The following is a 12,274-nucleotide window of genomic DNA, read 5'->3' on the forward strand; positions in this document are numbered from 1 at the left end:
TAAAGTAAAAACAATCTGTGTACAGTACGCTGACGTCACTGAATATAGTAAAAGCAATCTGTGTACAGTACGCTGATGTCACTGGATATAGTAAAAACAATCTGTGTACAGTACTCTGCCATCACTAAATATAGTAAAAACAATCTGGAAACAGTACGCTGCCATCACTGAATATAGTAAAAACAATCTGTGTACAGTACGCTGACATCACTGAATATAGTACAAACAATCTGTGTACAGTACGCTGATGTCACTGAATATAGTAAAAACAACCTGTGTACAGTACGCTGATGTCACTGAATATAGTAAATACTGTCTGTGAGCAGTACAGGGCAGCCACAGTGATGCAGTGATTAGTATTGTCTCCTCACTGCAAGAGGTTGTCCGATTTGATCCTCGGCTGGGGTGCCTTCTGTGCGGAGTCTGCATGTCCTTCCTGTGGTCGCGTGGGTTTCTTCCAGGTGGTCTGGTTTCCTCCCACATACCAAGGACATGCTGCAGGTGGATTAAACACTCTAAATTGGCCCTAGGTGTGAGTGCATGTGTGTGAGTGCCTTCTGTGGAAGGTTGGGCACCGAGCTGGCAACTCGACACTGTAAAACTCCACTGCCAATGAGGAGTGGACAGGTGATCCACTGTGGCGATCCCTAACCAGGAAATGCTGAAAGAAAAAAAAGAATCTGTGTCCAGTACGCTGACATCACTGAATTTTGTAAAAACAATCTGTTCACAGTACGCTGACGTCACTGAAGATAGTAAACATAATCTGGGTACAGTACGCTGACGTCACTGAATATAGTAAAAACAATCTGGTTACAGTACACTGAAGTGTATAGGAGCTAGCAAGTTAGGCTGGTGCACGACAAGAGCACTTGTTAGACCCAAAATCAGAAAAAAGGCCAGCACCAAGGAAGGTTCAAAAGTAGTTTAATAAAACTGAAACTAGACCGGTTTCAGCAGCAAGGCTTTCATCAGTAGTATAGTCAGCAAAAAGCACTTAGTCATCATCTTATATAATGTTCTCTAAGGCATCTATATGACATCACTTCCTGATAAGTCAAAAATGCAAACAAGGCAAAAAGTAATTGAAAAATACAATCAAGGCAAAAGTAATTGAAAAATACATAGTTCAGTAAACAAAAAGTTTGCCTAAGTTGCATGCATATCTCCAGATTATAATGAAAAATCCAAAGAGACACAGTATACTGGTATATCAATGATAATAAACAAACTTAATAAAACATACAATAAAGGGTAAATGCCCAAAAATAAACCCAAAACAAAAGTCAGGTTATAAGAATTCTGGTGTTGAATACCAGCCACAGTATCCTAAAATGAGCTGAAATGCAAAAACCTAAGCAATGCAACCTGATAAGAAATAAGTACATATCGTAATGCAAGTGATGGTTAATTACAAATTATAATTTATCATTTAATCCAGGAGGGAAAAGCCCCCAAGTTTAATGATCCACCTTTTTCTTTGGTATTTAGGATATCATGCCAACCTGTTTTAAAAGATCGATTCCCTATGATATGATCAATGATGGTGAATGTAAATTTGGCAGTGGGATGTTTGATAACATGTCTATATAGTGCATTAGTTAATCTTCTGTTTCTAATGTCACCAAGGTGTTCAGAGATCCTGACACTAAACTGTCTAGATGTTTGGCCAATATAAAATGCATGACATGTACATGTGGCAAGATAAATAATCCAGTCTGAACTGCAGTTACCAAAAACTGTATGTCGATATTTGTCCAGTGTTCCTACTAGTGAAAGAAGTAGTTTTGAAAAATATAGTTACAAAACTGCAATGTCCACATGGATAAATGCCTGAAAGTTTATCTCCAGTAAGTGTTCTTTGAGTTGGAGTGTGATCCATGACCCTGTTTTTTATAGTGTGAAAATAGATTCCCTAAAGTTTTGCCTTTCCTATAGGAAAAATAACATCGTTCTCCCAGATAATCTTCCAACAATGGATGAGAATTCAATATATTCCAGTGAGTATTAATAATATTTACTAAATTGGCACTATTCCTGCCATAAGTGGTGACAAATCTACATACATCTGATTCCTCATTATGAGTTTTAGTATTGTATTGGAGAAGAGAATCCCTGGATTTAGCATTACTAAATTGGACTGCTGACTCAATAGTACGAAAGTGGAATAACCTCTGGACAAAAATCTCTTGGTTAGATCCATTTGATGACTCTGAAGATCATCCACTGAGGAACAAATCCTTTTCATCCGACAAACTGTGATTTCGGTATGTTCGAATAATATGTTTCGATGAAAACTATCAGCATGTAGAAGGGTATTATATTGTGAGAATTTTCTGTACGGACGTTCTAAGAGTGTTATCCTCCTGTCGAATTAAATTGACATCCAAATAACTGATTGCACTCCTATTATATTCCACAGTGAATTCGATACCCCAGATGTTCCCATTCAAATGTTGAATAAATTCCTGGAGGTATTCCTCACCTCCTTTCCATATAAGCCAACAGTCGTCCAGGTATCTTCTCCATATATCAATCTCAGGTAGATATATGTTGTGCAAAGGGTCATATAAAATCATATCTTCCATGTAGTCCATAAAAGATCAGCATAAATGGGTGCAAAGGATGCACCCATAGCCGCACCCTGTAGTTGCCAATAGCAGTTTTGTTGGAAATAAAAACATTTTTAGTTAGAATGTGTTCAGCCATACACAACAATAAGGTGTTCATCCCTGGGGGTATAAATTGGTTTTATTTAGCCAGTATTCCAAGGCATTAATACCACTTAATGAGGGATGCTGGTATAAAGCGAGGATACATCAAGGGTACACATAAGCCATTCAGGGTCCAATTGAGACTCGGAGACTATCTGCAAAAATTCAGTCGTGTCCTTGATTCTTGCTCTAACACATGTTACCAGTGGTTTCAATTTTCAGTTAGAAAAACAGACAAGGGTTCAGTGAGTGACCCAATGCCAGATACAATCGGTCTGCCTGGTGGCTGATCAATGGACTTATGAATCTTAGGAAGTAGATAGAGTTGTTGTTTCAGAGATCCTTAACCGTCAAATGAGTTTTGGTTTTATCAGAGATAATTCCAGATTCTACAGCCTTTTCCAAAAATTCATTAATTTCAAGGCAAAACCTGAGTCGGATCAATCTCCATCTTCATGTAATGATGATGGTTGGAAAGTTGTCTAAGACCTTCATTCACATAATACTCAGTATCCATCACCACCACCGCACTTTTGTCGGCAGAAATAATAACAATATCCGTATTGTTTCTGAGTTGTGTGAGTGCTATTTGTTCCTTCCTAGACATGTTATGCTTTATAGTGTCAACAGAACCCAAATTGAAGTGTATATCCTTTATAACCACCTGCTGGAAAACAGCAACATGTTTATCCATGGGAGGGTTAAATGTAGATTTGTGAAATCTAAAATCAGATGATCTTTGAGCATTGTCAGTTTGATCTTGTTGTTGAAAAAATAATTTCAAGTTAATTTTCCTACAAAAATCCATTGTATCAGAAACCAAAATACTTTCATCAGTGAAAAAATAGGTATAAAACCAAGGCCTTTATTAAGAAGGAATATTGATCATCAGTCAAAATATGACTTGAAATATTTAAAACATTAGTACATGAATGATTTACTTCACTATCGACATGAAGAGCTCTTCTAAGTTTTTGACCTCTGTGTTTCCTTCCTGCCCTGTGTTTTTCCCCCTAAAGGGACCTCAGTCCTTCGACCCTTTTAGCATTTGGAGAATCACCAATATTAGGTGTCTCAGTATCAGTAGTCGAAGAATCCTCACCAGAGGTAATAAAGCTAGGCCCAGTCTTTTTTAAAATAGACCTTGGTCTTTTTTTGCGTATAAATGAAGCATTCTTGGTACCATGAGCAAACCTCACACCCCTTTGTGAATCAAATTGTTTGCCCCTATCATAATCTTCCTTATCCCTGGCAAATTTGTGCAATTTCTTTTTCTTAAGGTTATTTTCCAAAATAGAGATTTCTTTAGATAATTTGCCAAGACAACCCTGAAAACTAGCCTCATGTTCAAACCGTTTCAGGTTGTTACATATTTTTTCTACTTCAATAATATTACTCTGTATTGTTCTCTCATAGAAAGAGGCCAAAATGTTAACTCTAATCATGGCAGCCTCCTGTTGTGCTTGTTGCCAATCTTTCAACAGAGTTTCATCCGGTGTGCCCACTAGTGGTTGGATTTTACATCTCAATCCTCTAGGGGATATATTCTGTATTTGGTAAGCTTTAAACAATTTACTGTGCCAAATGTTTGTTCTAAGCATCTTAATTTGTTTACCTAATTGAAAGAATAAGTTTTCGCAACCGTCAACTGGATCCATGATTACCAAATCCACCTTTTCTGTATGTTCAGTTCCTATGCCAAAAATTTTTAAGTCATCCTTGTCGGAGCATAAACCAGATAACAATTTACTGAGATCCATGACAATAAGTTGCAATGAACCGGAGGAAGAAGATATAAAAAATAAAAAATAAAAAATAAAAATGAACCCTGAAAAGATTCTTTTATTCTTAAGGGTTGAATTGGCAAATCACGAATAAGTCCAAAACAGAAAATCACAATCAGAGTCACAAAGAAGTTGAAGCCAGAATAAATGGCAAATGTAACCCTATATATAGGGGAATAATTAACCCTAGCACCTAGGCAAAAATGCTATACAGACCAAAAAGTCAAAGGCCTGTAATGTCTAAAATGCAATGTTCTGAGTAATGCACAACCTACAGTTGTTCAGAGGTGGCTAAATCCATATGGAGTATACCAATATGTAATGAATTTAAGCCAGACACACTTATGCACCTTATTTAAATCAGATAACAATATTAAGAAATCAATAATTGTTCAATACAGTCCTCAAATGAAATTGTTATCAAAGGTATAAATGTACAGATGATTATTGTCAGCACTGTATAACCAGCAATTATTCTAAAAGAAGACCTGAGTGCAACACTGGGCAAACAAAACAAAAGCCCTCAAGATATGTGACCAATATTGACTCAAATGTAAAACAATACATGAATCAGTAGGAACATAGGAATGAACAGATATAAGCAATAATATTGTATCAACCTAGTGTATATAACAATGGCTAGTTCATCATAATCAAATGAAATAAAATAAAATTATGCACATATTATAAAATGAGCACCCATACATGAAATGTCCTTGAAAAAATAGCAATGTTGTATTGTGCTACAACAGTACTCAGAAATCCAGTATAAAAAAAAAAATGACTAGGCAAAATAATATGAAATATACACGTGTTATAAACTAAGAACACATACATGAAAAGTCCTGAAAAAATGGCACTGTTATATTGTGCTACAACAGTTCTCTAAAGTCCAGTGTTCAAGAAAAAACGACTTAACAACACCATCCAGACAGTTAAATGATTGTCACAGAAAATTTCTTCATTATGGTAAAACAATTACCAATGAAAATTAATCCAAAAATAGATGTCAAGAACAGTACCTGGAAAGATGAAGTTTGAAATGTATTAGGACCCTTAAAAGTTGTTCCAAACAATGTCCAAAAGGCCAAATCGATCCTCGAAGTCCTGATATGTCCAAAACAGTATGGAAACCACAACGATCTTGAAAAACAAATCCCAATCCGAAAGATGGTGGAAAAACACTTGCAACCACGTGTAGCATAAACGATAAACTCAACAGCGTTAATGCATCCAATATACTCACTTGTTAGCTTAGATAAACATGATAATCCAACAAAACCAAAAGGGATGACCAAAAGTCAATCCTTTAAAAAGAAAGCGATGTAGATGCCATGCATCCGAAAATAACGATGTCCAGGATGAAAAATCCTAAGCAATCCACAAAAAAGATGACTACCTGAATGGTAGAACTCCCAAACGCCAACAGCCAGCACAAGCGAAAATCAATGTAGTGTATAGGAGCTAGCAAGTTAGGCTGGTGCAGCAAGAGCACTTGTTAGACCCAAAATCAGAAAAAGGCCAGCACCAAGGAAGGTTCAAAAGTAGTTTAATAAAACTGAAACTAGACCGGTTTCAGCAGCAAGGCTTTCATCAGTAGTATAGTCAGCAAAAAGCACTTAGTCATCATCTTATATAATGTTCTCTAAGGCATCTATATGACATCACTTCCTGATAAGTCAAAAATGCAAACAAGGCAAAAGTAATTGAAAAATACAATCAAGGCAAAAGTAATTGAAAAATACATAGTTCAGTAAACAAAAAAGTTTGCCTAAGTTGCATGCATATCTCCAGATTATAATGAAAAAAAAAGATTTTGGGTCTAACAAGTGCTCTTGCCGTGCACCAGCCTAACTTGCTAGCCTAGTCCTGGACATCGTTATCGATGTGGTTTCCATACTGTTTTTGGACATATCAGGACTTCGAGGATCGATTTGGCCTTTTTGGACATTATTTGGAACAACTTTTTAAGGGTCCTAATACATTTCAAACTTCATCTTTCCAGGTACTGTTCTTGACATCTATTTTTGGATTAATTTTCATTGGTAATTGTTTTACCATAATGAAGAAATTTTCTGTGACAATCATTTAACTGTCTGGATGGTGTTGTTAAGTCGTTTTTTCTTGAACACTGGACTTTAGAGAACTGTTGTAGCACAATATAACAGTGCCATTTTTTCAGGACTTTTCATGTATGTGTTCTTAGTTTATAACACGTGTATATTTCATATTATTTTGCCTAGTCGTTTTCTTTTTATACTGGATTTCTGAGTACTGTTGTAGCACAATACAACATTGCTATTTTTTCAAGGACATTTCATGTATGGGTGCTCATTTTATAATATGTGCATAATTTTATTTTATTTCATTTGATTATGATGAACTAGCCATTGTTATATACACTAGGTTGATACAATATTATTGCTTATATCTGTTCATTCCTATGTTCCTACTGATTCATGTTTTGTTTTACATTTGAGTCAATATTGGTCACATATCTTGAGGGCTTTTGTTTTGTTTGCCCAGTGTTGCACTCAGGTCTTCTTTTAGAATAATTGCTGGTTATACAGTGCTGACAATAATCATCTGTACATTTATACCTTTGATAACAATTTCATCTGAGGACTGTATTGAACAATTATTGATTTCTTAATATTGTTATCTGATTTAAATAAGGTGCATAAGTGTGTCTGGCTTAAATTCATTACATATTGGTATACTCCATATGGATTTAGCCACCTCTGAACAACTGTAGGTTGTGCATTACTCAGAACATTGCATTTTAGACATTACAGGCCTTTGACTTTTTGGTCTGTATAGCATTTTTGCCTAGGTGCTAGGGTTAATTATTCCCCATATATAGGGTTACATTTGCCATTTATTCTGGCTTCAACTTCTTTGTGACTCTGATTGTGATTTTCTGTTTTGGACTTATTCGTGATTTGCCAATTCAACCCTTAAGAATAAAGAATCTTTTCAGGGTTCATTTTATTTTTATTTTTTATTTTTATATCTTCTTCCTCCGGTTCATTGCAACTTATTGTCATGGATCTCAGTAAATTGTTATCTGGTTTATGCTCCGACAAGGATGACTTAAAAATTTTTGGCATAGGAACTGAACATACAGAAAAGGTGGATTTGGTAATCATGGATCCAGTTGACGGTTTGTAAAACTTATTCTTTCAATTAGGTAAACAAATTAAGATGCTTAGAACAAACATTTGGCACAGTAAATTGTTTAAAGCTTACCAAATACAGAATATATCCCTAGAGGATTGAGATGTAAAATCCAACCACTAGTGGGCACACCGGATGAAACTCTGTTGAAAGATTGGCAACAAGCACAACAGGAGGCTGCCATGATTAGAGTTAACATTTTGGCCTCTTTCTATGAGAGAACAATACAGAGTAATATTATTGAAGTAGAAAAACATGTAACAACCTGAAACGGTTTGAACATGAGGCTAGTTTTCAGGGTTGTCTTGGCAAATTATCTAAAGAAATCTCTATTTTGGAAAATAACCTTAAGAAAAAGAAATTGCACAAATTTGCCGGGATAAGGAAGATTATGATAGGGGCAAACAATTTGATTCACAAAGGGTGTGAGGTTTGCTCATGGTACCAAGAATGCTTCATTTATATGCAAAAAGACCAAGGTCTATTTTAAAAAGACTGGGCCTAGCTTTATTACCTCTGGTGAGGATTCTTCGACTACTGATACTGAGACACCTAATATTGGTGATTCTCCAAATGCTAAAAGGGGTCGAAGGACTGAGGTCCCTTTAGGGGAAAAACACAGGGCAGGAAGGAAACACAGAGGTCAAAACTTAGAAGAGCTCTTCATGTCTATAGTGAAGTAAATCATTCATGTACTAATGTTTTAAATATTTCAAGTCATATTTTGACTGATGATCAATATTCCTTCTTAATAAAGGCCTTGGTTTCATACCTGTTTTTCACTGATGAAAGTATTTTGGTTTCTGATACAATGGATTTTTGTAGGAAAATTAACTTGAAATTATTTTTCAACAACAAGATCAAACTGACAATGCTCAAAGATCATCTGATTTTAGATTTCACAAATCTACATTTAACCCTCCCATGGATAAACATGTTGCTGTTTTCCAGCAGGCGGTTATAAAGGATATACACTTCAATTTGGGTTCTGTTGACACTATAAAGCATAACATGTCTAGGAAGGAACAAATAGCACTCACACAACTCAGAAACAATACGGATATTGTTATTATTTCTGCCGACAAAGGGGGTGCGGTGGTGGTGATGGATACTGAGTATTATGTGAATGAAGGTCTTAGACAACTTTCAAACCATCATCATTACATGAAGATGGAGATTGATCCGACTCCAGGTTTTGCCTTGGAAATTAATGAATTTTTGGAAAAGGCTGTAGAATCTGGAATTATCTCTGATAAAACCAAAACTCATTTGACGGTTAAGGATCCTATGAAACAACAACTCTATCTACTTCCTAAGATTCATAAGTCCATTGATCAGCCACCAGGCAGACCGATTGTATCTGGCATTGGGTCACTCACTGAACCCTTGTCTGTTTTTCTAACTGAAAAATTGAAACCACTGTTAACATGTGTTAGAGCAAGAATCAAGGACACGACTGAATTTTTGCAGATAGTCTCCAGTCTCAATTGGACCCTGAATGGCTTATGTGTACCCTTGATGTATCCTCGCTTTATACCAGCATCCCTCATTGGGCGGGTATTAATGCCTTGGAATACTGGCTAAATAAAACCAATTTATACCCCCCAGGGATGAACACCTTATTGTTGTGTATGGCTGAACACATTCTAACTAAAAATGTTTTTATTTCCAACAAAACTGCTATTGGCAACTACAGAATGGCTATGGGTGCATCCTTTGCACCCATTTATGCTGATCTTTTATGGGCTACATGGAAGATATGATTTTATATGACCCTTTGCACAACATATATCTACCTGAGATTGATATATGGAGAAGATACCTGGACGACTGTTGGCTTATATGGAAAGGAGGTGAGGAATACCTCAGGAATTTATTCAACATTTGAATGGGAACATCTGGGGTATCGAATTCACTGTGGAATATAATAGGAGTGCAATCAGTTATTTGGATGTCAATTTAATTCGACAGGAGGATAACACTCTTAGAACGTCCGTACACAGAAAATTCTCACAATATAATACCCTTCTACATGCTGATAGTTTTCATCGAAACATATTATTCAGAACATACCGAAATCACAGTTTGTGCGGATGAAAAGGATTTGTTCCTCAGTGGATGATCTTCAGAGTCATCAAATGGATCTAACCAAGAGATTTTTGTCCAGAGGTTATTCCACTCGTACTATTGAGTCAGCAGTCCAATTTAGTAATGCTAAATCCAGGGATTCTCTTCTCCAATACAATACTAAAACTCATAATGAGGAATCAGATGTATGTAGATTTGTCACCACTTATGGCAGGAATAGTGCCAATTTAGTAAATATTATTAATACTCACTGGAATATATTGAATTCTCATCCATTGTTGGAAGATTATCTGGGAGAACGATGTTATTTTTCCTATAGGAAAGGCAAAACTTTAGGGAATCTATTTTCACACTATAAAAACCAGGGTCATGGATCACACTCCAACTCAAAGAACACTTACTGGAGATAAACTTTCAGGCATTTATCCATGTGGACATTGCAGTTTTGTAACTATATTTTCAAAACTACTTCTTTCACTAGTAGGAACACTGGACAAATATCGACATACAGTTTTGGTAACTGCAGTTCAGACTGGATTATTTATCATGCCACATGTACATGTCATGCATTTTATATTGGCCAAACGTCTAGACAGTTTCGTGTCAGGATCTCTGAACACCTTGGTGACATTAGAAACAGAAGATTAACTAATGCACTATATAGACATGTTATCAAACATCCCACTGCCAAATTTACATTCACCATCATTGATCATATCATAGGAATCGATCTTTTAAAACAGGTTGGCATGATATCCTAAATACCAAAGAAAAAAGGTGGATCATTAAACTTGGGGGCTTTTCCTCCTGGATTAAATGATAAATTAAAATTTGTAAATAAACATCAATTGCATTACGTATATGTACTTATTTCTTATCAGGTTGCATTGCTTAGGTTTTGCATTTCAGCTCATTTTAGGATACTGTGGCTGGTATTCAACACCAGAATTCTTATAACCTGACTTTTGTTTCGGTTTATTTTGGGCATTTACCCTTTATTGTATGTTTTTATTAAGTTTGTTTATTATCATTGATATACCAGTATACTGTGTCTCTTTGGATTTTTCATTATAATCTGGAGATATGCATGCAACTTAGGCAAACTTTTTGTTTACTGAACTATGTATTTTTCAATTACTTTTGCCTTGATTGTATTTTTCAATTACTTTTGCCTTGTTTGCATTTTTGACTTATCAGGAAGTGATGTCATATAGATGCCTTAGAGAACATTATATAAGATGATGACTAAGTGCTTTTTGCTGACTATACTACTGATGAAAGCCTTGCTGCTGAAACCGGTCTAGTTTCAGTTTTATTAAACTACTTTTGAACCTTCCTTGGTGCTGGCCTTTTTTCTGATTTTGGGTCTTACAGTACGCTGACATCACTGAATATACAAAAAACAATCAGGTTACAGTACGCTGACGTCACTGAATATAGTAAAACAATCTGGGTACAATACGCTGACGTCACTTAATATAGTAAAAACAATCTGTGTACAGTACGGTGACATCAATGAATATAGTAAAAACAATCTGGGTACAGTACACTGACGTCACTGAATATAGTAAAAACAATCTGTGTACAGTACGCTGATGTCACTGAATATAGTAAAAACAATCTGTGTACAGTACGCTGATGTCACTGAATATAGTAAAAACAATCTGTGTACAGTATGCTGATGTCACTGAATATAGTAAAAACAATCTGTGTACAGTATGCTGATGTCACTGAATATAGTAAAAACAATCTGTGTACAGTACGCTGATGTCACTGAATATAGTAAAAACAATCTGTGTACAGTACGCTGACATCACTGAATATAGTAAAACAATCTGTGTACAGTATGCTGACATCACTGAATATAGTAAAAACAATCTGTGTACAGTACGCTGACATCACTGAATATAGTAAAAACAATCTGTGTACAGTATGCTGACATCACTGAATATAGTAAAAACAATCTGTGTACAGTACGCTGACGTCACTGAATATAGTAAAAACAATCTGGGTACAGTACGCTGACATCACTGAATATAGTAAAAACAATCTGGGTACAGTACGCTGACATCACTGAATATAGTAAAAACAATCTGTGTACAGTACGCTGACATCACTGAATATAGTAAAAACAATCTGTGTACAGTACACTGATGTCACTGAATATAGTAAAACAATCTGTGTACAGTATGCTGACGTCACTGAATATAGTAAAAACAATCTGTGTACAGTACGCTGACATCACTGAATATAGTAAAAACAATCTGTGTACAGTACGCTGACATCACTGAATATAGTAAAACAATCTGGGTACAGTACACTGACGTCACTGAATATAGTAAAAACAATCTGGGTACAGTATGCTGACATCACTGAATATAGTAAAAACAATCTGTGTACAGTACACTGACATCACTGAATATAGTAAAACAATCTGTGTACAGTACGCTGATGTCACTGAATATAGTAAAAACAATCTGTGTACAGTACGCTGACATCACTGAATATAGT

The 12,274-nt window shown here is 35.7% G+C and overlaps 1 protein-coding gene across 1 annotated transcript in view; it reads left to right on the forward strand.

Annotated features, from left to right (window-relative positions):
* SLC4A3 (solute carrier family 4 member 3) overlaps positions 1 to 12,274 on the forward strand; it is a 2,820,719-nt gene that overhangs the window by 1,206,446 nt on the left and 1,601,999 nt on the right. The window lies entirely within an intron of this gene.

The sequence above is a fragment of the Protopterus annectens genome, chromosome 6.part0, assembly GCF_019279795.1.
Source record: "Protopterus annectens isolate FY-2018-M chromosome 6.part0, PAN1.0, whole genome shotgun sequence".
In the NCBI taxonomy this organism is placed as follows: domain Eukaryota; kingdom Metazoa; phylum Chordata; order Ceratodontiformes; family Protopteridae; genus Protopterus; species Protopterus annectens.